Source organism: Ixodes scapularis, unplaced genomic scaffold, assembly GCF_016920785.2.
Source record: "Ixodes scapularis isolate PalLabHiFi unplaced genomic scaffold, ASM1692078v2 PGA_scaffold13__105_contigs__length_92229423, whole genome shotgun sequence".
In the NCBI taxonomy this organism is placed as follows: Eukaryota; Metazoa; Arthropoda; class Arachnida; order Ixodida; family Ixodidae; genus Ixodes; species Ixodes scapularis.
In genome coordinates, this window is record NW_024609839.1 from 47,446,894 (window position 1) to 47,453,106 (window position 6,213).

Below are 6,213 nucleotides of genomic sequence, written 5' to 3' on the forward strand. Positions count from 1 at the left end.
GCTGTGGTGCCCCCATCGTGCACGACCGCCTGCAGTCAGGGGTGGATTGCATGACCTTCGACATGGAGACCTTCGCCGTAAAGGTGTTCTGTGCGTTTGCTGGCATAGAGTATGCCAAATTTGTGGGACATGGTAACACGCGTTTCATGTCACTTGGTCCAACACTCGAGCGAATTCTGGAAATATTTGAAGGACTACGCTCCTATTTTCTCTCACAGGAAAAGTGCCCGGCCGTGTTGAAAGCACATTTTGGAAGCCCATGCACTCAGCTGTGGTGTCTATTTGCAAAGATCCAGACTAACATGGTTAAAAAAAAAGTGGCCTTACTTAAAAATCTGACATCTCTGCAACAGAAGCAGCCTCGCACATAGCCACTCTAAGAGATGCATGTGTCCAGAAAACAAGAGCTGTTCGTGACAACGGATGTTAAACGTCATCTCCAAGAGCTTGTTGAAGCTGGTAGCATCAAAGAAGATGGTTTCATTAAAGTGGTGTGTGACTTCTATGGAACCTGCATAGAATACCTCGACAAATAGCAAGATAGCTATGGAGCTACTGCAAACCTGAAATGGGCACTCCTGCGAAAAATTCCAGAATGGAAGTGAATTCAAAGCAGCCTCGAAGAACTGCTGCCATTCCGTGAGCATGCAACAAAAAAAGACTTTGAAGGGGCATTACTTTACCTGGACCCTTGCCAAGAAAAGCACTGAAAAGAAACTAGAAGATTGGATCTCTTCAGGTATTGGAGTCTCTAGGAGATGGGCGCAAGTCTTTACAGAGATGAAAACAGAGAATGTGCGCTGCGCCGAGATTTTCCGAGTCGTGAAATTGGTTCTGTGCCTCTCCGGAACTACGGCTGCAATGGAGCGCGTCTTTTCAATTATGAACTCCATGTGGAGATGCAACAAGTCTCGCGTTCTTGTCTCAACACTCGAGCAGTACTTCTTGTGCGCTTGAACTTCCCATATAGGTGCGCAGACTTTTACAACCGAGTCTTGCAGGATAGATTCCGGCTGAGGACACTTCAGTCGTCGGCAAAATACGCCCACACCAACGAAGGACCCGAAGCAGGACCTCCCAAATGAGTGAATACAACTGAACTGTGAGTGTGACCGTCTTCCAGAACCTAGGGTTTAGTGCAATATGATAAAGTTTTGAACTAACAGCAATTCTATCAGTGAATTGCATCCCCCCCCCCCCTCCCCCCTTGCTGGGACGTCCCGTTTTCTGCCTTGAGGGATATGGTCACCCTATTGAAATGGTGTCACGCGTCTGCACCGTCCATGCAAGGTCTTCTATTCTAGGTGAGTCCCCCGGGGACCTTCGTACCAACTGGATGCGTCAGACGCCACTACCATATGGTTCTTCGCGAAGACGCCCAGCCATCCGTACAACCAGTTGGACGAGTGCAGTTGGCGAACACGAGCCCCTTCGAACAGAACTCGGGCAAATGGCAGAGATCATCCAAAGAATCGACGAACAGACTATGCGTTGGTAAGTAAAAAGGGCTGAAAGTCTGAAAATATGCATGGACCCCAGACAGGTTACTGAAGGTATTAAACGTGAGCACTATCAGCAGCCGCGTAGAGAAGATGTGGAGGCAGAACTAGATGAAGTCAAATTAATTACAACCTTAAAAGCCAAAACAGGTTTTCATCAGATACCACTAGACGAGGAGTCTCCAAACTTTTTTCGCTAAGGCGCCGGTTCAGGGATATGTCGGGAAAGCAATAAGCGCCGTATTTTCCGGCCTATGTATAGTCCCCACCCGGTGCATAACCCGCAGGGGCAAATTTTGGGACAAAAATAAACGCGTTTGTCTAGGTATAAAGTCCGCATCCGTCGCATAGTCCGAACCTAGTGCTTGTCATACACAGCATACCTTGAAAATGCCAGCAGTATTACCTCACAGAGAAGCTTGAAGCATACGTAAATCAAAATTAATATACTCCGTCATTCATTAAAGCCATCACGTCTTGTCACAGTGAACCATCTAGAAAGAAACGAATCTGTGTAGAGTGCGCTCTACACGGATTTACGGTAACTATGAATGAGAACAAAGCTAAAGAAATAATTCAAAGTAACCAAGTAGTAAATACAAAATTAAGAGTTAGAGTAACAATTAAAAAAAGACTGTAATGTGAATGAATACAGATACTTTATAGTATTTAGCTAAAAATATGATTTTACACAGTAATGGGTGTACAGAAAACTCACCAGACATAACTCAAACCGCATAGGTGATTTGGCATGTTCAAACAGAGCAAAACTCAAATGATAATGATAGAGCTGATGCTGACAATATCCAACATATATGACACAGGAAAATAAGCACAATCAACATTCGAACGCATATGAATTTTAACATACGAAGTTACAGAGATATGAAACAAGGACGGAGAATAGTGATGCCGATGAGGGCAACGTCTAGTGAATATGATAAGGGGACGCGTTTTACAACAAACAATTTTTTCTTGTTTTCTTTTTTTTTTTGCGCCGGATTGGGCAGTATTGCAATGCATATGTATTGAGATTGTATTTTACAAAGGCTTTCGAGTTTATGAATATATGTATCAAGATACTTAGAAAACTGCATTTGCATTTAAGTAGATGAATACATTTCCGAACCATCGCTTGTATCGTCATAGTCTTCTACGCTTTGGGATCCCGTGGCATTTGCTGTCGAACATGAACTCTCGGTTTTCTATGATACACTGAACACCATCCTTTTGGTGCAAGGGTTGCCAAAATTCGCGATATATGCACTCGCCGCACAACTCCGTCAAAAGGGCGAAAGCCTAGTTGTCTGGTATTCGTCATAGTAACAAAAAGAAGTGGTTTGAAAACTGGTCACCTTTAACAATGGCAGTATAAGCACCTCTAAAAACCCTGTTTTACCATGAAGGTGCGCCTCAAATTGAGAGACACCTTCACGGCAAAACTGGACTCAATTTGGTCACACGTCTTTTCCCAAGTCGTTGTTGGCCTCGGCTCTTCATTACCTACGGAGGTCGCTGGGGCGACAGAATTTTTTTAGCGGCGCTCGGGGTGGTAGTTGTGAATAGATAAAAAGTATGAGGTAAAGGGAGGTGCAGAAACTAGCATAGAATTGAAGAATACAAGCCCTACCTTTTGCATTCGCCACGAGCTGCACACTCCGCACCTACAATTCTTTGGGGGAAAATGTACTGATCTATGTATCTGTATCTGTATTCCGGAATACATTTTTGGCGTTTTTACCGAAGTATCTCAGGGATATTCCGTTACATAACAGGCAAATGATTCTCGGTATCTGTTTCATGGTTCTCAAGTATATGCATGTCAGTATTTGTATTCCGGAACAGTTTTGGGGGGATCTCTGCCCAGCTTTGTTTTCTGGTATCTTAGTTTACTCGGTTGGTGCGCGTTGCGGTGCCGCATATTTACGCGCGCTTATTTTTGTGCCGGTAGCAGCGGGCCTGCTGGAACAGGGCCGCTGACCGCGGGCCGGGCTAGGCGGGTTTCGGTGACCTCTGCACTAGACAAACAAGCATAAAAAGATTCACGTTCCCCACACCGTTTTCTTTTTTTTTTTTTTTTTTTTGGGGGGGGGGGGGGGTGGGAGGGGGGAGGGGGGCGTTACTTATGTCTTCCTTTTGGCATTTCATCGGCGCCTAAATTTCAAAAAAAGAAGCGTAAACGTTTTGAGCCATTCCATGGTGTGCACTCCTATATTCGCAACTTTCAGCGATGATGGCATCGCGGTGTGAACCTACGCTCCCCAGTTCCTGCATGGTCGGTTTCCAAACGAAGGTGCTTGCTGGCGTTGAAGTCCCCGGAAGGACTTTTCAATTGCTCGAATTTCCCTAAATTAGAATTGCCTACTTGTCCCATACCAAACGAGCTTATCCTGCTGTTTTACGACAATCATCCAGATGGCAGAAATTTGATAGAAACTAGCACGCCCTCTATAGGCCGTCAAGGTTGAGAATTGACGAATGCCTTGTACGATACCGGCAACAAGAAATGCTATCGTATTTTATATATGAGAAAGTGACTAATCAAAATATGGTTCTTCCATTCTTTTTTTATTGAGAGATTGGAAAGGGGGGTGGAGGAGGCCAAAAAATTTTTACTTGCGTACAAAAAAAAAAAACAATGCTGCGTCGGCCGGGAATCGAACCCGGGCCACCCGCGTGGCAGGAGAGTATTCTACCACTGAACCACCGACGCGCCGTTGCCAGACGGTCAGCGACTGTCCGAGCGAACAGGGCAAGTCAGTGACCTACGTTGGGTGCCGACGGGCGGCACAGGGGAACCGGCTTGAGCTATACGCCGGCACGTTTTTTTTTTTTCTTCTTCTTATATTTAAGTTCAAGTTCAAGTTTAATTGCTCTTAGAAACATCTGCATTATGTATTCCATGAGAAGTAAAAAACAATTAATCAATTACTTTAGCATATAATAAATGTTGGGGCAGCAGCACTGTGTTAGGCAGTTCACTATAAACATGGAAGAAACGAGAAGCACGGGAGCACAAGTGGTCACATTCTCGAAAACATTTTGCATTTTGCACAAAATAAAACTGGGTCACTAGTGGTTTCGATGGTGCCAGGGAGGGCGGAGAAAATTCATGTTGATCAATCCGTGATCGTAACAGTTCAATTTGGAGTGAACGATCCAAACGTTGAGATATGTAGAAAAGGGAATGACAGCAAATGGAGTTTACGTGAAGCGGGTTGAAGTATATATTATGAAAGAAGCACAACCAAGTATGTTCCATGCGTTTTCACAAAGAAGAAAGATTAAATTTAAACTTGAGTTGTGAAACACTCATTTGGGGGAGTATTTGTGATCAATGAATCGGGCCGCTTTATTTTGTAAGGTAGGTTTGATGAGAGTTCAGAACATATCATACTACCATTTTCGAATCGTGAGTGGACGAGTGTTTTATAAGCTGTGAGTTGAGTCTGATAAGAGGCTTGATTAAAAACAACGCAATTGCGCCGAACAGGTTCTGAAGCGAAACTTATCAGACCCATAGACTTAAAAAGTTTTCCTAAAAGTTCAGATCTTCAATGCGACTCAGAAAGACGCATTCAGAAATTGAAAATAATCTGACCCAGAATGTTTAAAAAACAAAAACATAAAAACATTTTTTGCTTAAAAAATAAAAAAAATTAAAAAAAAACTTTGCGTCGGCCGGGAATCGAACCCGGGCCACCCGCGTGGCAGGCGAGTATTCTACCACTGACCACCGACGCGCCGTTGGAAGAGAGCCAGCGACTGTCCGAGCAAGTCGGGCAAGCCGATGACCTCAATACTCCCTTTCTTCCGCCAACAAGCACCTGAAGTGGACGCGTTTTGATTTTTTGCCTTAGATTGAGCCGCGGACAACGCGGGACCTACACCTCTAAGTCGGAAATCTCTTTGGGCAATTTGAACGAGGATGTTAGTCATCGATGTTTCCCATTAGGGCGTCGGGCTTATACGTACCGAGGATTTAAATACATTTACTGTTTGTTGTAGGCTCGCCTCCGGACCTTTCTTGGAAGACATAAGGGCCCCTGGTGCCGGATGGCCTAGCTTCGCCGCTGGTGATGACTTTGCTGCAAATCCCATTTTGCTGGGATCCTTGATTTTCAAGATGTGACTTCGCTGCTGCAATCGAAGTTTACTCTGAAATAATTCAGAATGTGCTAGATAATCGGTACCAAAGGATTTTAGGATCAAGGTGGACTCACGTATTGTGGGCATGGCGACTGGCGTGCTTCAGTTTGGCGGCAGGTGATCGGCTCTTGACGCAGTCCGCCATAAGTTCGTAATATTGCTAAATCAGCCTGAACATGAAACTTCTATATGATATCTGCCAGCGATCAGTGATCATGCTGTACTGCATTTTTTTTTAAAGGTGTCCATGTCGAGGCAAAACAACAAATATGAGATTATGTTAAGGCGAATTTTGATCATATTAACAATGAACTTGCAATATTCTTTGATCAATATTTGACAGAATTTTCAGGACGTTCTGTAGTAGAGAACTTGACTAAGTGTACCCTTATTTCTTTTAGTAACAAATACACACCGTTAATAAATATACTTAAAAACACCGAGGCACGATGGTTCATTAGGGCCCTGAAACGGCCGTCAAATAAAAAAAAAAGCGCATTTACCACGCCGCGAAGTTTTCCACTTGTGAGCGCCGCTGGGCCGCGTATCAGAGTTCAAGAGACAC

At 44.2% G+C, this 6,213-nt stretch overlaps 2 non-coding genes across 2 annotated transcripts; both read right to left on the bottom strand.

Moving 5' to 3' along the window:
- Positions 1-4,141: 4,141 nt before the first annotated feature.
- On the bottom strand, positions 4,142-4,212 carry Trnag-gcc. The gene has a single exon. It is a non-coding gene; the product is annotated as a tRNA-Gly (tRNA).
- Positions 4,213-5,172: 960 nt separating this feature from the next.
- Positions 5,173-5,242, bottom strand: Trnag-gcc. The gene has a single exon. It is a non-coding gene; the product is annotated as a tRNA-Gly (tRNA).
- Between the last annotated feature and the right edge of the window lie 971 nt (positions 5,243-6,213).